Source organism: Apteryx mantelli, chromosome 4 (assembly GCF_036417845.1).
Source record: "Apteryx mantelli isolate bAptMan1 chromosome 4, bAptMan1.hap1, whole genome shotgun sequence".
In the NCBI taxonomy this organism is placed as follows: Eukaryota; Metazoa; Chordata; class Aves; order Apterygiformes; family Apterygidae; genus Apteryx; species Apteryx mantelli.
The window spans coordinates 26826901-26849282 of record NC_089981.1 but is presented as its reverse complement, the minus strand read 5'-3'; the positions used below and the strand labels follow the sequence as shown (position 1 = coordinate 26849282).

Below are 22382 nucleotides of genomic sequence, written 5' to 3'. Positions count from 1 at the left end.
CCACATTAAACAGCAACTTTGTTAACTTCTCTGAGAAATCTTTTGTGTTTGGAGCTCTATAGATTAACAAGATGCCCAAACTAATCTGGGAGTCTAGAAATAAGACTAAGTGGATATTCTCAAAAGATTGTATTTCAATAGACCTCTCATGCATTGGAGTTTGGATAGGAATATAATGACTACTCCACTTCATCATCTAATATCTGTTAAAGACATTTAAATACTTCCTTAGTAATATTACTTCCTCTGGTTACAACAACTGCAGACTGAGACGTCCTGGGAAAATATTCTCTTATCTATAGAGCCTCTGTTTTTCTGTTACTATGAAACTTCTACCCTTCATTAACATTCAAATCACCTTCTTTCTCTGCAGCTGGTGGAGAGGCACTTCACTTTTTTGTCCTAGCAGTGATACAGCAGAACCTTTAACCAGGAACAGGATGTGTCTGGGATCACCTTTAGTCTTTAAAGTTTGTAAACTCTTTGTTTTGCAGAAACTTGACAGCAAAACAGAGACACTGTCCTGTAGATAACTGCAATCAGTAATCTTTTCTTTTTTTACAATTTTTGCCTGTTTTTAGAACTGTTCTTTTACATGAATTGACCATAAACTTTGCATAAAGTGGCTATTCCACAAGATGGTTCTGGTGAGAGAAGTATTTTCTTAAAAGAAACAGAGAGCAAAATCTCTCAAATATGCAGTCCTTCCTAATACCAGGGTATTTGCCTATTTCATTCACAAAAATACTGAAAATTGTAATCCTACATCTTTGCAAAAAGATAGAACATTTTAGGACAGCAGTATCCAAGACTTCTTTCTACATTCTCTATTAGGCTTAGAAAGTACTTTTGCAAACAGACTTACAACACTATCAAAGAGATCTTTAGGCTCGTCTAACTTGGCTGAGGAATTATAACTTTGTACTGAAAACTAGATTACTTCGCTGAGTTAAAGATAGCTTACAAATATTCTTCTTTAATAACATCGCTTAAGCCTTCCTTGGACAAAATTACATATTAATCATATAATTCGGTCACTTTTCATATCCAATTTTTTTCTTTTTTCTTTTTTTTTTTTTTTACTGTGGGGAAATGCCTGTTTTAATGGCCATAATGGACTATCTTTTAATCTCAAAGTTATACACCAATTTCCAAAATGTTTGAGACTTCTGGAGCACAACATATCATTATCAACAATGCATATTTATGCAATAAGGAAAAAGTTAAATGTATTATTTCCCTAAAATATTTTTTTTTACTTCACAATGGAATAAAACTTGGAATATTTCTAGCTATACGTATGTTGGGTCAGCATTCTATTTTAGAAGTATTTATATTTAAACTTAACTTTTAATTTTTGATTATATTTTTTAAATATAATAATTATTCTCCATTCTGTTCAGCTTGCAAAACTGTTTACTTCACTATGGTCATTAATGGTAACATTGCTATTAAAACTAACACTGTGTGGTCAAACACTTTTTATGTCACTGCTATTCTTCAATTTGTAGAATTTGTGCAACTAATCTGATAATAGAAGGATCTTCTTTTACTGCTTACTTAATTTTAATTTTAACAGAATCAGAGATTACTACTGATAAAGACAGCTTAATTTTCATTTTAATACTTTTCTGTCTGATGTTCTTGTTTATTGGTCATATTCTCAGATTTTGTTAAGGTTAGTGTTTAGTTAACATACTGTATTTGATCTTGAAAAAATATATAACAAAAAGTTACCACATTTTAAGAGAAATAACATTAAGTTGTCGCATTCAAACTACAGAAGGCATTTCTATTGTGAACACTACATGTTCTATTGTTCTACATGGGAAATATCCGACCATATCTTACACTAAAAGGACTTAGTTTTTCCATAATCATCTAGGCACAAAATTCTCTAAAATTATGACTGGCCAAAAAGAAGGGGTTACTTCTACAATTGAAGCATAATCTGAAAAAAAAGCTTTTAGTGCAAAATAAAGAACAATGGTAACAAGGTAACAAACTATGCAAAACTTTTGCATAAATTACAATGTGCAGAAAATAAGAATTGCACTGTACTGACTATGTATCCTTTACAAGCAGTAAAGCATCTTCTAGCGGATATGGGTGTCTTTAGAATTAGAATTGTTACTATCACAGTACTATAAAATTGAACTGTACTGCAAGTAGCAGCAATTACTACTACTAATACTGTACCTGTAGTAATAATTGTAATTATTGTAATCAGTATCACAGTTGCTCCTGGAAGCCTCCACCACCCCCTGGTTTGGACACTAGACTTTACCTTCTCTGATAAGATTATAGCTTAAAAAGGTAAAATAGTTAGATAAAGGATAAGAAAGGAAACTAAGATGAAATGAGCTGCTGAGAACCACAACAGAGCCAGGTCCAGAAACCACTGGACATATCGCAGGTCAGCCTGATTGGACCCGAACACTTAGGACCTTGAAGGGTTTGCGTTTTCTTAATGCCTGAACACTTATGAACAAATGCCCTCTCTATATGCTCAGAGTTAAATGCGTCTGAATGGCCATGGAGCAGAATGCTTAGGAATAATATATCAGAGCATGGTACTTACCTAGGTAGATTGGAGATTCGCGCTTACTCTCAAGGAGAAGTAAGCACATGCAAGTTGATCCCTCCCATCTTTACAATTCAAACCATAACATTAGTCTCTAGGATATTGCCCCCCTTCCATTCGCAGGTGCAGCTCCCCTGAATGCTAATAGTGATCACATGCTTACAAAGCAAAGCAAATTCCCCTAAATTTCAATGTGCTGGACAGAACAATATTTCAAAAAGCAGCTGTTGTTGGTAGTGTTCAAGTTTATCAGCAATCCTTATAAAATTACCCCCAAAACACATACTGTAGCTGATCTCAAGTTAAGAAGGCTTTTCTCTAAAGAGTACTGAATCACTTTAATGTAGATTCTAATGCTGTCTTACCCCGCTTTCAAGGTAGCTAGTAAATTCAGCTTTACTACAGTACTATAAAGATGTGAAAGAACTGTAATAGCATCTAAAAATGAGCTGTTACCACTATAGCGTTCAGTTTAGAAAACTCTAAACAGAATACTGATGAAAAATGTTAATGATAGTTTGCTGAGTTGCCAAGAGGAATGAGATAAGATAATTCACTATATTTTTCTTACAAAATGTAAATTACAATGTCCTTAAAGCATCTACCATAACTCCAGGAAGGACTAAAAGGAAGATCTAAACAACATTATATTCCAGTAATTTAATTTAAAAAAAAAGAGCTACCCAGAAGCCACATTTACATAATCAGTACCATTCCAGCAAAGATCTCAGTATTCACAGGATTTTAAACTCCTGAGCAGTCCTGTCAATTGCAATGAAGTACCTCAAAGTACTTAAAGTTACAGATGTTTAAGTACCTTGCTGGATTAGGGCCTTAGTCACATACATATACATCTCTGAGCTGTTTTCACTAGATCATCAACAAGTCTCGACAGACTGGGTAACTTGTGGCATTCAAACTGCTACAACAATGTAAAATGTTAGAAACAATCCTCGAGTCCGTGACCCTTTAGCTTTGAGAAGATAGACTTGTCTACTTCACTGTAGGCTGAACTTCAAGGCTGAGAGGGAATAATTGCCTTTCTTGGGCAATGGTAATGAAATTGTTTTACATCCCCAGACCATCCCTAGACTCCGTAGACTAAGTCTATGCCATCACCTCAATCCTGCAACTCAGAAATGGCACAGAAGGTACAGAGGAATGGCAAAAAGGGTAGGCAGTGTTTCCCCTGGCATGTCTGCATGGCAGCTGGTGAGACAAAAAAATCAGCTCACTGCCTAGAGAGTCTATTGGCAACTCTCAGTCGCATCTGGGAACAATGGCCCATCAAAGCTAACTATGCATTGTTACTATCCCTACCTAGTGCAGGCGATGAGAAAGAAAAGTACAAAATCCTCTGACAAATCTTGCAACCTTCCAGTCACCCACATCTCTGTTTTCCCGATTCCTGTAAGCACATCCACAACCACTATTACAGCAGCTTCCCCAGTGCTACCACGAACAACATCTAGGGCCAGACGGGGGGCGAGAGCGCATTCGCTGCTGCCAGAATGTTTTTGTTCCCCATCTCCACAAAATACAGCAAATCTGAGGTGGACGTATTTCACGCTCCCACCTCACCAATCAAAGGAGAAATTAGGGTAGTGCAGAACTTCCCTACATGGAAATACTGGGGGCTGGGAAACATGTTTCTGAGGGCTGGATTATGATTTTTGCGATACAGAATTTCCAAGTTACCGGGTTCTAAGCGTCCACAGTCTTATGCTTGCAGCTATTGGCATGTTTGACATTTTAAACTATGAAATACCAACCTATTTTGAAATTGTCCAAATCATTAGTTGTGGAATTTTCCTAGCACTTCATGAATACCACTGTTAATTGGGCAATTAACTCAAAACTACAGAATATGCTGTGATGGCATGATATGATATAAGCCATGTAAAAGAAGGAACAGCCAAGCAACTCAGTATGTTGAAAGATATTAATGAAGTGGCAAAATCTGCCAGAAAAATAATAATGGGTGATTTTAACTACCCCAATATTAACTGGTTGAATAACACATCTGTACATGGTTTGGAGAAGCAGCTTATTGATACTATAAATGGCTTCTTTTTGGAGCAGCTCCTTCTGGAGCACAGAGGAGGAGGGGTTCCACTCAGTTATTAATTTGTCTGTGTGCACGCACGCGTGCGTGTATGTGCGCGTGCGCACACACGTGTAGGAAGCAAGCAGGGGTTCTGCTAAGCAACACTGGTCACAAGACAACAAGGTCTGGATCTCAATGATGCAGCATTGCAGCAGTGACCAAACAGTTAATGGCAGGTGGCTGGGTAAAGCAAAAACCTTAACAACCTGCCATCTCAAAAGGAAGGCTGTTTTGGAGGAACCTAGGAGTTTATTCACACTCTGAGACAAACTACCAAAGATTAAAAAAAGAAAAAAGAAAAAAAAAAAGAATCTGGCATGTTTCTAGGGTAAAGTACACAAATTTTTGCGGCCTTAAAGGACAGCTCTTTGAATGTTTGAATGCATAAACTCTGCCTAAATGCTTTTAACAGGACAGAACAGTGATTATTGTTATAGTTTGCCATTGAATATTCCACAATCTAAAATAAAACAGTAATGTAACCTGTGGCAGAGAGTATATACATTCAGTTTGGGGGTTGCTTTGTTGTTGTTTCTTTCTTTTTTTTTTTTTTTATGACAGGAAAAGAACAAACTGTTAGTAATAAGGTAATAATCAAGAAGTTATTCAAGTAAATTGGCCTGTGAAGAGGCTGCATATATATTGCCTAATGTACAAATTGAGGAATCTGGAGTAAGATTATACAGGTCCTGCAGCTGTTTTGAGAAATACAACAGAAACAGAGGATAATAATGTGCATGGTTTGTTCTCATCATCATTCTCTAAAAGCTATACTTATGTCCATAAAAACCTTCTTTATGAATAAGAGATTAAAAAGCAAGTAAATAGCTTACAGAAAGGTTATAGAGAGACATGGTAGTAATAGTTGCATCATAGCTGTGATTGTCTCAGGGTAGAAGTAAAAAGAGGGCTATGAAGGATCAGAAATGCAGTTTATTTGTGCCTTGATCGTATTTCAAGACCCGCAGTTTTAAGAACATCCTAGGTTTCCATACTGGATCAGAAGAAACATGGAATGGGCAGCAACCAGTACCTGGTATTTCAGAGGCAAGTAAATACACCGCAGTTGTCACCAAACAGCTCTCTGGGCAGATTTTTTTCTAACCCACTCCTAGTTCTTACAGAGATAGATACACTGTTAGGCTTTAATGGACATATTAAGGAAGCATAAGGACGACGCTCTAGGGTGGGATGTTACCATAATATCTAACCACTAAAAAAGGCCAATATTCTGGCAGCAGTAAAACCTTGCCCAAGCAAGATAGGAAAAAAGAGTTGTAATAAATAACTGTTCTTTAGTGAACACAAGGGAAAAATCCAATATAGTTGTGGGGGAAGTGGCTTTTCAAAAATTTATATTAAAATCAGCATCACGATTTAGAGGAGGAAATGTTCCATAAAATTAAGACTTTCTAACCGCTCTTATACAATACTGGGTTAAGAAGCAGCAAAGTGACATGAAACCTAGTGTTGACAAACGCAGAGTATTGCATCTTAGAAAGAATAGTTTCAGCTTTTTATTTTCACTGCTGGATTTTATACAAACTGTAATCACTTGGTAAAAATGGAGCAATGAAATATGTCAATAGTACCAACAACCCTTAAAGACAGAAAACAGAATATATTATATCTTTAAATAAATCAATAGTGCATGTTCAATTGAGTTAGGGTATTCAGTTCTAAATGATATCTCAAAAATATAGAAGAAATAAAAGTGAGTTCAGTAAACTTCACAGAATTGTTTAATAAACCAGGTACGTTCTGGTACATTTTCACTTGTCTGAAATGTAAAGGGCTGCCTACTCGCCACTGAAGGCCTGGGTAATCATGAACCTGATGCAATGTTCATAAGCCTAATTTGCTGAAATAGGATCAAGGAGAGTTAGCCCACGCCCACAGTTAACCACATCTCTGATCCCCTGTGACTGCCACAGGAGCACCTCTCAGGTTTTAGACAATTAGCTATGATTTTTCTTGGAGTGAAATTTATACTTCACTCTCATCATGCTAAGCATTTAGGCTTCAAGTTCCTTCACTTTACTCTGATCTCTTCAGCAGATCTGAGTGCAGTCCAGTGCTGTCGGGGAAATGATGGGGTTAACCACTGACCAGGCAGTTCCCAAAAAGAAAACTACTACATATTCGATACAAAGCATTTCAGAAAATAGATACTAAACCAGTAAGAATTCCATATACACATCTAGCTTACTAGCTAGCCATCCATCTTCCTTCCAGTGCCCTGCTTCAGGTACTCTTCCTGACCATGTTTTTCGGTCGGACTTTCACTCCTGCCAATTTCCAGATGGAAAACACCTCCCTCTTCAGATCAAACTTTTATTTTTATACTGAGAAGAAGAAGATTGAATGACACCTTGCATTCTGTGAACTGTTTCACTGGAGAAGATACAAGTGAGAGGTGAAACTTCGAAAACATATGTAACCTGCTTTGTTTCAGCATAGGGGAATTGGATTAATTACTCCTTGGGGTTTTCAGCTCCTGCAAGGAGCATCCTTCAGACTATCTTTCAGAGCCAGGATTATATATTAATCTTTTATACACCCATAAAGATAATATGGTATTTACACAATTAAGAGTAACCTTTTAATATTTTACGTTGCACAGTACTGAATCTATCACACACACATTAAGAACAGCAAGCTGCTCCCCGTTAGTTCAAACTGATTTTGTTGAGCGTGTTGTTAATGTAGATACCCTGAATACCAGTTCATCTCCACTGTGAATGAACTCAAACCACTAGAAGTAAAAATGAACATTTTTCACTGTATTTATATGTTCGGTACTAACATAAGTGCTGCCAAGAAGCAAACCTCTGTCATGGAAAATGAATTTAAAAAAATATGCACTGATTTTTAAAGTTGCTCTTTGTGCTCTATCTTATCTTTATGATCTTAAAGTAACATTTTTAATGGGTCCTGCACTTTGATCAGCACTTTTCAATTAAGTTTAGAAATGTGAGGGTTTTACAGTATAGTCTTCATCAAATTTTTTTATTTAGCTATTAACACTTCTGTTTTACCTTCAACAGGCCATTATCAGATTTCTGTTAAGTCAGGTTTTGGTATATACCAAAGATCTTGAGACATCTAGCAAGCAGTTAACCTCTTACTCCAGCCTCTCTCGTAACTGTGATTATGATGAATGAGTGGTTAGTCCTAAGCAATTCTGTTTTATGTCAATAAATGAATCAAACAGCCATTGGTATATGTGCATAAGGAAGGGAGAGAGAATGTAGCTGTCTGTGGACAGTTTATAACCCTTGCCCTCTTAAATAATCTGATTTGAAAAGTTAATGCTTATGCCAACTGTTGGCATTGTCCACTCATATTGTAAAATACAAAACACTTTATATAATTTACTACTCAGTGCAACTTGAAGAAAAATTTCTTCACAGCTTTTCTAAGATCATGCATTGTGGCTGTTAAATGACCTAAAGCTTTATGATGAACAAGCATTTCATCTCTAAAAATATTTTGGCTTTGAAAATGCCAAATCACTTGCAGAAAACCTGTAGGACTCTCTGTAGGTATGGACTCATGAATACTCTGCTTCCATGTCCTTATTTCAGCTGCTTAGCACAAATATTTCCTAGTAGCTTCCTGTCTCCCAAGCATTGCATGCAACTTGAACAGCATACTTCATTCTTGCAAAAATAGAATTGTTTGGATGAGCACTTTCATTTTTTCTTAGTGCTTTTGTAAAGAATTTTTTAGACAGCAGATGGATCTAGTGCAGCACACATATGGAGAAGTGATGGCGCAAAGAGGTCCTCACATCCAGACCATGACAATCCTTTGAAAGAACATTTCTAGCAGCAGTTTCATTAAGTGACTAAACCTCATCAAAAAGTAAACAAAGACAACATACACGTCCTCTGTCTTTGTACAATGTGTCAGAAGCTGTTTGGATGGCTCTCTCCCACTCAGTGATGTCCTCATTTTAGTAGGGCTAAAGAATATGAAAGCATGAAACCCTTTGGGTTTATATGAATGCAAATTGTTATTTTGTATATTTTCTCTTATGACATACATTTCACTCTTCCTAAGGAACTGAAGAAAGTATCTGTGCAATGTTAAAAAACAAAATCCTAAAAGTAGCTGAAGTGCACTATTTGCTTATTATAAGACAATATGGGTAAAATGAACACAATGCATATTGTTTCCATAAGATGCGCAAACTGTGTATCTATTCATTTGTCTACTTACTACCAAGAAACAGTCTGTACAGTCAACAGAGAAGCAGCCAGAATAACGTCTGCTGTACTCAGAAGGTAAATGGGAACTCAGATAGGGACAATATTCAGTGCCAGCATCATTCTCTTCTATTAAGAGAACTAGAAGTCCCTAGATGACCTCCCATGACCACATGGCTTTAGAAAATATTCCCACAGGGGAGTCCATCAGAAAACCCAGCTGGAAGCGGCTAAGGAAGAGAGCTTCAGACACTGAAAAACAAACAAACAAAGCTTTCTGTAGTTTTGATTGGACTTCCTCTGTCCTGCTCTGGACAGATGAGCGTTCCAGACATCTTCCTCTCTTGCCTTCAGTCTTTTTTTCCACACCTGCCTCTCTTCAGGTCCAACTACATTGTGCAGTGGAGCATTTGAGCTAGCCCCGTGCAGCGCTGGGTAGACCCAGCTGTGCTCCTATTGGACCCACATGGGCAAATGTGCTGGAGCATCTATGCACAGTGCATTACTGCAGCACAAAGAAATGTCCTTCTGCTTTCCATTTGATTTTTACTTGATTGATTCTCTCAAGTATATCTAAGATGTATATGTGTATTTTAAATACAAGCTTTCTCAAATGAGAAACTCTTCAAGGCAGGTGCCTTGTTTTTGAATTTATTTATACCTCATATAATACAATGGAACTTTCATTCTTATTAGAGAATTTGCATGCTACCATAATGCAAGCATTGTATAAAAACAGTAAGAGTGTTCCTCTAGAGGCAGACTTTATATTCACCATTCATAAAATAATACAGGGAAAACAGAGCCTCAACCTGCCGGGTGGCTGCTTCATGGTGTGACCAAATTATTTTACATGGATACGTCACAAACGCTAGCAGGGAAGTAGGTAGAAGAGAATAAAGTCCTCCGGTACCTCCAGCACATCCTTGCCTAAAAAGCTACAGACACTGCAGCAAACAGAGTTCCTGGTAAGGCACCACTTAGCTTTCTCAAGAGGAATTTCGAAAGAATCTGTTCTTTACACAGAAAGGTAAGTGATAATCTGATAAAGACCTCCTTGTCCAAAATGCTGATGAACAATTACGTCTTAAGAAGAGGAAAATGAAACTGGAAATCTACTTTTTAGCAACTGAGCTCAGTATATTGTTTATCTAGAAAATATAGACCCTATATTTTCGCGAATAAATTAACCATAATTCAGTAGAACATCAGATGTTATCAATTAAACCTGCGAAGCTAAATAGTGCCAAAGCACAAAATTCTTCACTTGCTTCAGATAAGCTGTGCCTTCTTTGACTTTATCATGTAAATATTCACAATTTAATAGTTTTCTCTTTTTAAACAAGCTGCAACAGATACAAAACACAAACCTATTTGGTCAGATGCTCCATGTTGTAAATAAAAACAATCCCTAAGTTTTAAATAGAACCATTCCAAACTAAACCAAGGAAGCATAAAAATTGCATTAAAAGTTTGTTTGAGGAAACATGTTAAATACTGACCTTGAGGCAAAATATAGCCTCTGATGATGGGCTGTCTGAATTTCTGAAGTTTTTGAAAAGATAACGTTTACCTACCTACACTATGAGTTTTGTTGCATTATATGCGTGTGTGTGTATGCACAGGCATGTGTGTGTGTGCATGTCTTCAGTGTTTCTATTTTCAAACCTTCTTTGAAAAAAAAGCTGCTATTCATTTTTAAAGCAATTTGATTTTAGTCTCAACTCCAATTATATTGTTTTCAGCATATTTTCAAGGCAGGCTTTTCACTGAAGAGCTATTCTAGCAAGGCATTCAAGTTTCATAGGCTTTACCACCATTCATTTTAGACTTTTTTTCCTCTGTCAGTGTTTTCACTTCACACTCACGTTACAATAAAACATTTACACAGAAACCGAGCTGTTAGTAAAAAAGTATATGTAATTGCTAACATACACACAAAATTTATTTTACATACAGTGTTATTAGAGGACATCTATTTTCCCTTTTGTAACTTTAAATAACTATTGCAGTTTACTACTGGACAAACCTACTTGAGAAGAACAATTAAGTGAATTAAACCATGTTAAGACCATATTCTTGAAAAAAGTAACCTTCAGTTAAGACAATTACTTTGTGGGCATTACACAAAAGCACAAATGTCACATTTTCCGTGCAATTTACTTTTGTATGAATCATCAATCCTGTTTTCTCCTGAACAAAACTAGCCAACTATGACAAAAAAAACCAAAGTTGTCTGAACTGGATGATCCAAGTAATTACATGTTAGAGCAGAACGCATTTATGACAAAACTTTCAAAAATTTGGGGAAAAAGTTATTATAGCCCCTGGATGAAATAGCTTTGGTATAGACTTATAGAAGTTTTTAAATCTTGCTGTATTCCTGTATGCTGATCTTGCTGTATTCCTGTATGAAAATATGTACAGTTACAAAGATGAATCTCCCTAGTGTTGATCTACATTCCTTCCCTTTGCAGTACAGATCAAACAAACATGCTATAAAACACGCCCAAATATTATAGCATAAGTATACACTTCTCATAAGAATTTTTACATGCTTCCCAGAATTGATTCTTTTCAAAACTCCTCACATATGCAAAACTTTTGTCTTCCACAAGTACCCCCAAAGCTTCCACCTTATGTGGTATCATTTGCTTACGGCCTATTTGTTCATCCTCAGGTCCTGCTACTGCTCTGATCAGACTCCACGGCCACCTCACATGAGTAAGTATTTGCAGAAATCAAGCCTTTAATTTGTAAGATACTTGAGGTAAACAACCTCCCCTATTAGTCTCTAGTGCACAGTGAACATTTATGACACTATACATGTTACTGTTACCGCACACTAAGAGTCTGTATCAGCTGAACTGATGTATAGTACCTTCAGAATATGTGCAAGTTCAGAGAGGTAAAACAGAGATGAATTAAGAGTATCTAAACCTGTATTAATATAGAATGTATACTTCAATCCTGTTTTCAGTATCTGAGGAGACACTGGACTGTATCAGGTTAGTTGTACATCCTACTTTTTAATTGTCAGTTTCTTTGAATTTAGGATTTGGATTTGTTCCTAGATTTATAATGCTAAATATTAAAAGAAGTCCTCTAATCAAAACACAAGGACAGTCAGCAGTAGTGTTAGCTTCTCCAGAAATTTGTGTCAGTATGACTGACTTCTGATTTGCAGAGAATATCTACAAAAGACGAGACTGTAGTTCATTTTGTACAGTGATTGTGTATAATCACTTACTTGGCTTCTTTTGTAAGACTGCTGAACCATGTTCCAGTTCTCATGGCCACAATACTGTAAAGCGTCTTAACCGTACTAACAACTTATTCTGCAAAAGCCTATGTACAGCTGTGTGATAACAACAGCTGACATTTTTCATTGAAGTACTTTATAATATACCTATCTGCTCGACCTAAACACGAACACTGTTTTCAAAGTATACTATATGTCAATATTTGTTTACCACAGCTTTCTGTCACTGCCAACCTAGACAGGATTCGGATCAGGAGTCCATAACTGTTACTAAAGAATTTTGTAAGGTCTTAAAATTACTATTTCCATCTATAGATCAGAAAATTGAGGTACAGAAAGCCTAAGTGATTGATTCATAAAACAGTGCAGTGGCAAAGCTAGAAAAAGTTACAACAAATTCCTCACTATCAGTTCAGCAATCACCCTATAACTTTACATTGCCATCTGAAAAGTATTTTTCAAAGGTAATGCTTCTTTTAAATTATTTGCTATATTATATATTGCTGTTTAAAATTATTTGTTAACAATCTTTTCTATAAATATGACTGACAGCATTTATTAAAAAGAAACAAATGCCTACTGACCTGTAAATTGCAAATGTAATAGTAAAGCCATACATGCAATTAAACATTTGTAAAGAGGAAGGGTTAGTACAAACTGAACACATTTCCATGTGGAAAGGAGAAACAGTCATATTTTTCCCTGGTGAATGTAGTTTTTTGAACTTTTTTTCCACAAATGATTGAATAAATATTTATTCATAAACTATATTTGTGACTTAAGAAAGCAGGCTGTATAGACTGGTTTCGTTTATACTACATCGTGCAGAAGGCATTGCAATAATTCATACCATGTCAAGCCTAAGCCCCAATAGATTTTCCTTATTATATTTGAATAAAGCTGAAGACTATTCAAAACAGCAATTCTGAAAGCTTTCTACTCATTGCATGAATGAGTATCTTCTTCATAGACACTCTTCTCTAACCCTCCCTTTCTTAAAGCACTTATGCATAGGCCTGGTCCCATTTCCTTTATCTGAACTTGGGCATATGCTGAAGTATATTCTTGGGTCATGGCCTAAATGACTAGAGTCTCAGTCATTTTGCTGCAACCATAAAGGTCAGCTTTCTCCAGGATAAATATAAATACATTCCCAGTTCAGCAAACAGTGGTCGTCTCAGCATTTCCTCAATAAACCCAAGTAGCATTTCCTCTAAAAGTCCTGTCAGTCTTGAATCACAGCTCCAAATCACTTCTAGAAACAATTTTCGTCACAACAGCAAGATGCAGTGCTATCAACAACAGAGTCATAATTCGATGTGCTACAGAATTGTAGCACTATTCTCTCATTATTAGGAAAACCAAAGGAAAGCCTGAAATAACAAGGATATTCACTGCTAATTCGAGTATCTATAGCCACCTGAATAACTAAAGCATACATTTAGAGCAAAAAAAAAAAAAAAACCAAAGCTTCTTAGTTAGGTACATTTCTTAATAAGAGAACATTCTAAAAATGTTATATTACAATGGCATTTTAGAATAGTTTCTACCTTTCATGTTAAAACAGATTTACAAAGAAGTACCTAATAGGAAGATGAATCAACAAATACTTACAAATACACAAGAAAATCAGCCCCAGCTCCCAGAAATCACTGGTAAGTTGCTTTTGAATTCATGAAACTGACCTGAAAATATAGGAGGAAAAAAAAGTTAAAACACAGCATAAAACTGATAAATTTTACTTTTTTCTTATTATAAATAGTTGCAATTTTTAACTATGAACTAAATAATACCGCAAACAGCACTGTTGTCACTATTTCAGCCAAGTAATTTACACAGAATTTGTTTCCAGGAAGCCAATACCAGGAGAAACAATTATTTCATTGTTCTGCATCTCACACCATAGCAACCCAGTCCATTACAGCTTCTAAGAACTGTCACAAATACAAGCATGGTTATCATTCAATAAGGAAAATAGCTACGATGTTTGTTTTGTTTTAAGTGCTATGGAACATTCATTCCTTTTTTTAAGTATTTTGTTAACAGTATTTTGCAGCTTAACCAGTTTAAAACAACACTGTTTAGGTGTGCTTAACTGGAACCCATCTAAGGCAAAATTCATACAAAAAGACAGACTAACAGTTTTGTTCTCCTATGGTCTAGATCCCAATTAGAAGCTTAGTCTAAGTACAATGCGTTCACTATACGGCATGATTAAATCCAACATTCTTTTTGCTGCATACCCCTCAGTTCTAGCTGGAAAGGTAACAGATGCAACTCAAACCCACAGAGCTTGCCTTATAAAATTCTTTAACTAGCACAATGACTCACTTTATGCCTCTAAATATCCATGGTTTCCTCTCTCCAGAACCCCCATGCATTAGAAGGTAGTTCAGTAGTTTATTTTTATTGTTTGGTCTACATACAGCACATTTTTAGTTCTTATGAAAACAAAGAAACTTTGTTGCATAGTCCTTGTTTTCCTTCCAAAATGTGAGGATGGATATGGGTAACATTAAACTGAAAATAGTCATGGAGCCTGGGCAACTAGTTTAGGTCAAAACCTTTTTGTTCTCTGGGAGCTATCTGATTAATTTGCAGTTCATAAAACAGTGGGTGTAAGCTTAGTTTAAAAACATGTAACTATATTTAAGATGAAATCATCATTTTTGTTAGCCTCCAGTAATCTTTAAGAAACACCTTCCCACAACGTTGCTGTATCCTAAAGTGCACCAGCCAGTACTGCACATTGCCTAGAGACAAGGAGAGAATACCAAACTTATCTTGATGCAGAATATCCTCCTTATTTCATACACCCACCCTGAAGTGCATATTATTCATTCCAACCAAGCCCTCCCCCATCCTGAAAGCACACATTTAGTTGTGTCTTCTCTCCTGTAATACCAATAGAAAGTCAACAAATCTCATTTGCTGTATCAATGCAGTGTTATTATATACTTTAAAAGCAAGTCTGAATCTCATTATCAGCTGATTTATGCCATTAGTGTGCTTTGGAGCCACCAATTAAACAAGGACAGTGGTTCATAAGGTCACAGTTAATTAATCTGAAAGAGTATAAATACACTTTAAAGCACACCACCTCATGGAGAGAATTTAGGAACAAAGCACCAAACCTTTATGCTGGGCAAACAATTAGGGGTAAAGGTTAAATATACAAAATTTGAAATTTAGCCATAACATTCTGCTAATATTTAATCTATTGGGAAAAGGTTTAGTTGGACAAAAAACCCTGCAGAATAGTAGGTATGTGAAACCTTCACGGTAAGGGCAGCAATGCAGGAGAGAAGACGGAACAGGGCTAACCATGCCCAGTGATCCTGAGCAAATTAAGGCTTGCTGTTCAGACAGCACCTTGGACCCGGGAATGAGATGTTGCCTTCCCTGTTATGCAGCTAAGTAGGGTGAAGGGAAAAAAAAGAGAGAGAATGCCCAAAGCCAGTCCAATCTATTCAAAATGGCGAGGCTGTTATATTTAGTACATCATACAAAATAATCAAAAAATGACTTTTCCCTTAACCTCATGCTTCCTTGGTTAATTTAATAAAATAGTGCATTATATACAGTGCGTTCAAAGGAAACCAACTAAATGCTCAGTAGCAACAGCAGTAGTCTGCCAACACAACCAGAGTGCAAGTAAAATGGTGAAAACACTCCAACCTACCAGCAATTGTTATTCATAGTGAAAACTCAAATACGAAGCTGCTGGGGTTTATATGGAAGAAAGCAATACCCTTTCTTACCATCCTGACTCATTTTCCCTTGCACAGTTGCTGGCTCAAAAGGCAGACAACATAGCTAACACTAAAAAAACCCTCATGATCTAATTAAATGAAGTGGTTGCCAGCTGTATCTTTCTTTTTTATACATGTAGTCCTATATTGTATGAATGAGCTTTGCACAACTTTTTTTTTTAGTTTTCCAAGTAATTTTTTGCCTAAAAATTTTTTTCTTTTCCATGAAAATCCCTCTCTTCATCAAACACTAACATCACAAGTTTAATACAAAATTTCTATCGTGTATCTTATATAAATTATAAAAGTAAAATAGTAAAATTACATTTAAAAAGTTTAAAAAAAAAAAGGAACAATTCTATAAAGGTCAGTAATTCTGCCATGTAGATTTTTATACCTGTCCCTTTGATCAATAAGACTTGCATCTTTTAAAGGCATTTGGGGGGGGCGCAACTCCCACTGTTGTTGAGAAGCAAGACCTAACCCTTTTAGGAGTCTAGTTTTTGTTCTGACAGCTTAAACCATTTATGCTTTCACTTTAGATGTCTCAAGTTCAACTCCAGGTGGCTACACAGACAAATAGCTGTTGCATAAACATATACAAGAATGAAGGTTTCTTTATTTTCTTGATTTGACTGGTACAAGTCCCAACAGTAACTTCACTCAGATATTTTACAGTCAGAACACTCTCAAAACCAATTTCTCAGGTATTTTAGATGCTTCTTTGGAAAGCTTCTAGCATGCTTATCAAAGACTGGCTCTCCCAGGCCCGCTATGAAAGGGGAAAAGTGAAGCTGTAAGAACAATCCGCACTTTGATTTCAGGTGCCTTCTCCAAAAGGTGTTGCATACTTAAATCACAGCATAGCATGAACTAGACCAAAGAGGTTATGTTTTTGTCTTACTGTACTGTAGTTGACTCTCTGTTCTACCATGTTGTTAAAATGCCTAAACTTTCAGCAGCAGAGGAGAGGCGTGGTGTAAAGGCCTAGATCTGTGTACCAGTAATTCCAGTGCTGTGGGACCAATCAACACTCCAGGCTACAGGCTGAAGCAGGGCTGTGATGCAGGGGAAAGGAGGCAAGAGCAGATGCAACCTACCAGATGGAAATGAACTTACTGGCTATGCTTCTGCGACACTTGCCATTGAAAACAGCCACAGCAAGCACACCAGGAACTCCCAAGACTTGGAAAGTGGGGGGAAAAAAAAAATCAAGTAACACACACTGTCATTAGTACATCATGAAAAGAAGAAACCACTAAGAGAGATTTTCAGAAGGACAGGACTTCAAGACAGGATTTCCAAAAGGACATATGAATTAAGGCAACTAGCTTTCAGTGAAAATCGGTAAAGGCCGAGTATCTCCTGTTGTTTGCCTTTGAAAATCCCAGTCTATAAAGCCAGAAAAATGAGTACATTTTAAATGAAAAGTTTTGCTAAAAAGCAAATATACTAGCAGTTTTTCACGGTGTGTGGGGTGTCAGGTAAGATGAACGAAGACCACGGTCATTTCAGCAAACACCAAAAAGCAACCGGCCTACCTTGAAAGCAGTATTAATCTTAACCATCTCTCATTGACTTCAGAAAGAACAATGCACAATCATCCAACAATTTCACAGAATCCTTCAAAACAATTCACTTTTCAAAAAGAGGGCTTTGTCTTGCAAAAGTATACTGACATGAAGAGAATCCTGGTCATATAATAGATTACATACAACAGTAAATGACTGCAGGATCACGTATGCCTTAACTGTTATGAACCAAAGAAACTGCCATAAATAGCAGAATGTATTTACTTATAATCACTTATAAAATAGTCCTCTTTTCTCCCAAACACTGTCAGCTCTAATAATTTCAAGAGATTTTAGTTTGCACAACACAAGATTTCACCACTTGTGGAAAGAAGAAAAAAAATACTCATTTTATAAAAGCTTTCATTAAAAGACTGATTCTTCTAAGATACAGCCTCTACAGGTAGTCTGTATTTTCTGTGCACAGTCATCAGTGAGCATGAAGGAAGCCTGCGAGTAAAAAATGGAAGCAGTTATTTAGTGAAAAGCATGGCATCATGTTATATCATTTAAGAATGTGGCCTATCATTGTGGGCTGCTGGGACTAAAATATGTACCATTCAACAACTGTTAAAAACCTATTTTCAGAATTACAGCATGATGTGAAATGAGAAGAAGGAATAATATAGAAATGAAGTTATACATTTAGGGCTTGATTCACATAGCAATTTCACACCCTGAATGTGCAAAATTGCACAATTAAAACAACATTAATGACCTGTAAGCCCACAACCACAATCATAAAAATGAAGGGGGCGGAAGGTTGATTATGATAAGATCCTTTGAGTTGGTTTTCTAAAAATCTTACTTAATTGAGGTAAAGGGCATAGCTTCAAGATGATTCAATGAAGAATGGTTTACTTAAACATGGACAACTCTTCACAGACAATCATTTTGAAACAGGAAGGTAAACACAGCAATTAACCACTATTGACAAGACTTTCTAGAAAAAAACATGAGGGAATTCCCCTTATCTTCCTTTTGTGTCACTTCTCTTCTGCACCCCAGGATTGTATTTTAGTATCTTTGCTGGCTTCTTCTTAAATTGTTTACTGTCCTTGGTTCCATACATTAGCAAAAAAGGGTTGTTTACCTAATGCTTTTCATTTTAGAATAGTCCCTCTGCAATGATACTCATTTGGATTTTTGTGTTCTGTAACTGAGATCACGGCCAAATGGTCTATCAGAGGAGGAATCAAAGTATACTGCCTGTTACACAACTGATCATTTTAAAACACATGTTGTATCACTGGGAGGTAAGAACAATGTGGTGAATATAGTGTAAACACTGGTCTCCAGGGCTCTGCACTCAGCCCCTTGCTTTGCTACAGATTTGCTGCACAACCTTCAGCAAAAGAAGTTTCTTTGTGCTTCTTAGTTTTTCACAAAAAGAAGGTACTATTTCTTCCATTACAGTGTTTCTTTACAATTTTACATGTCAGATGTCGTTATTACAGGAATGGGACTCAAAAATACCTAAAATAAGATACATCTCCACAGAGTTTTGGAGGGAGATGTGAGCTCACGCTGCCCACGCTCGGAGATGACTGGCCACAAACCCACTCTAATCCAGTTTAGCTATGGTTAGCACTTACGTAACTACATGTCTTCTAGTTTAGAGCAACCTCACATCTGCCTACAAAAAGCATGTAAACATAGGCATACAATAGATGGTGTTTCTGTGAACCACTCAGAGAGAGAGAAAAAAAAAAGGAACCCCGTAAACACCCCCACTTTTGCCAAACACCGTTGTGTGGCTCACAAGACAGTCTTCTATTGTCTATCACAAAACGGCATGGCTTGGTAGCGGCACATGATCTTGCTGCTATATATTATATAACTGATTATAACCGCTCCTTATGATCTCCTCTGTAAAGGCATATGCATTTGCAAAAGACACATTGTGTCTTCAAAAGACAGTTCATGAAGGTTTCTCTGCTGTGTGCCTGTGTATCTATAAAGCATCCAACCACTACAAGACCTAAGCACAGAATACAAAATTAAGGTCTTTCGGCTGTATCACTTCATAGCATGCCATCAGGTTAAGACTAAAAGGATTTTGATTAAAAAAAAAAAAAAGTACTGCACATGTCCAACAACTAATTTAAATGTACTATTATACCTGCCGCTTCAAAATGCACTTGAAAACACCAAAAATGTGCAATTCACAGTGTGGATGAAAGAAATGCCTAAATATGTACTTATTCTTTTATATAAAAAGGAAGGGGACTAGCATTCCAGATCTGATAAGCTCTGTACTCATACTTCCAAGCAGATAAGAACCACAAGACACACACCACACTGCTTGAAAGGCTGAAGGGAGAGGAGGCTCTCCAGTTGTAACTCATTGGTTAGAGATAGCAAAAGCCTCCCCAGTGGCCCAGAGCAGGCTGCTAAGTGCTGCTGGCTCCCTGCTCCCACATCAAGGGATTCGGATTTCCCCGCAGTTCCTCCAGCAGCCCACCGCCATTCACATGATGTAGCTCTGACACAGAACCCATTTCTGAGCTCCTTGGGAGCTACATGCCGTTTTAATAGCCACAGGCTGGGTCATTCCTAATCAATATGATTGAATTAAAGCAAACAGAGAAAGCTTTCAAAACTGGTACATTTCTGTAGTGCTTGCATGTACAGATCCACGTGCTGAAGGCAATACAAGGCAAATTAAGCCCAGAATGAAAAGTTACAGCATTACAAGCCCTGAGAACTGTGACTGGTGTTCCAGATACCAGAAACCCCTTCAGTATGCGGTACTGCTGTAAGGATATATCGAATACAGCGAGAGTTTTACAGCAAATACAAACTCTATCTGGAAAGTTATTTGATGCTCCAGAGAAGCAGCGGTACGTAGAGGATATGGCTTTGAACTGGCATACACGGACAATCTTCAGAGACTCATATTTGTCACAACCATTGAGGTCAACTATATGGAGACCTGTACTGCAGCTCTGGCATTGATCTGTATTGTAGCATTTGGCAAATTTTTTTCTCCTCTCTCTCTTCCTGCCTTAAATGTACTTTCTCTGTTTGGAATGATAGTTTTTTAATTTCTTACTATGCGTGCACAGGGACTTACAACCATAACAGGGCCTCAGGGCACTACTGTAATGCAACCTCAAATGGGGTCTCTGGATACAACTGTAACACAAAATAATAACAATGATTTTGTTTATTATATAATATTATCATTATGTAAAACTGTATTATAGAAGAAGAAGAAGAAGAAGAAGAAAGAATACATACTAGGAGTTGTTAGCCTACCATACTGATTTTTTTCCTGACAAATTGTATTTAAAGTAGCGATAGTCCTTTTAGTTTTTGGCTCCCTTTATCTTTTGAATATATCTTATGTCATTTTCTCTGCTATTTCATCTGGAGAACGATGTTTAAAGTAGGTTTACTGAAGAATTGCCTTACTTTATTTAAATAAAGAGGGTATGTTCTTTCAATTCAGTCATGTGACAGAAATGGACAGTGTAAAGACCATAAAATTTTATTCAAACCTGTAATTAAGCATGTAGTTAAGTCTCTTTAATGTGCTTTATGAGCTCTGGACTGGACTAAATTGAAATTGAATTACACAGCACTATGGAATTTCATTGATTTGCCTCAATTTCAGATCAACTATCTATATTAAAAGGTACATATTCATTTTATTTCCAACTTTTTATCTCCAATTTCTGACCTTCTCTGAGCAAATAAATGGTCTCTTTGAAAAGAAAAAGGCAAATTCACTGACTGTGTTTTCTTTGCTAGATAAAGCATCAAGAATTATGTAGAGTTGTGATCAGTTAAATAAAATGGGAGGCTATGATTACCATATATTACAGTTCAAATTCTGAAGTTTTTGCTACAGAATATGAGAAGGGTTTAGGACACATCTTCACCAGGTTCTTTCACTGCACCCTGACTTGGATACCTATTAAATTGTCCTTGTGCTACATTTAAGAGATGCAAACTCCTAGGCACAATTTTTAAAAACCTAATACCTACATATACATAAACAGAGCTCGAAATAGTAAAAAGAAATCTCTTAAACAGGATACTAAAGCCTCTAGCAAAGAAGAAGAGATGTCAGAATAAGTGTTGATTGGGAAAGCCCCCCCCCCCTTTTTTTTTTTTTTTTTTTACCATTTTTTAACCCTTGTTTCCAACAGCTATAAATGGTAAGATAGCTGAAATGTCTAGCTGGTATTTTAGTGATATCAAAGATAAAACCAGCGCAAGGGAACAGATCGCCTTATTTAAATTTCCAGCATATAATTTGTACTATATAGAACTCAGACCTGCAAATTCCCTTGACTATTGGACATTCTTCCTGCCACAAATGCAGAGCACTACACAGCAAAAAAATAAAGATCACTGGTTTCAATAAAAAATAAACAAAAAAAATGTACCCGTACCTTCAGAGGAATTTAATGTAAGCAGGTTGTGAGCCAAATGGCCAGGAGCTAAGTCAGCTGTGCACAGACTCAATTTTTTTTCTTTTCCAAATGGTCTATTTTGTAACATTACAATAAAATGTGCCGTTTACTCCCATTGAAACTAGTGTTAAACCAGACATAACATGGGGGTTCTATGTTGGAGAGCACCATATTACTGAGGCTCAGATTTTCAAAGTTAGTTAAGAAGTAGGACATAAAAATCAATTAGAAGGCCTTAAAAATGCCTACCTTCAGGTCTACTTCCCTGGATTCCCTGGGGGACAAAATCTCCTTACTACATAGCTTGTTTTTTCCTGAGACATAATAATTATAGCTTAAATCTTTCTAAAAAAATAAACGAAAGATCTCATATACTAACTTCCCTTCTCAGCTCTGATTTTTGAAACTAACATCTCCTGACACCATAACCAGAGAAAAGGAGGTCCATGTAATCTCATTTTAATCCGGCTT

The 22382-nt window shown here is 36.5% G+C and overlaps 1 protein-coding gene across 9 annotated transcripts in view; it reads right to left on the bottom strand.

Moving 5' to 3' along the window:
* SOX6 (SRY-box transcription factor 6) overlaps positions 1-22382 on the bottom strand; it is a 381215-nt gene that overhangs the window by 310889 nt on the left and 47944 nt on the right. For all 9 annotated transcript variants that reach the window (XM_067296074.1, XM_067296075.1, XM_067296072.1 and 6 more), the window contains one exon: positions 13779-13849. The gene's annotated coding sequence lies outside the window, so the exon portion shown is untranslated. The remainder of the gene's footprint in view (positions 1-13778; positions 13850-22382) is intronic.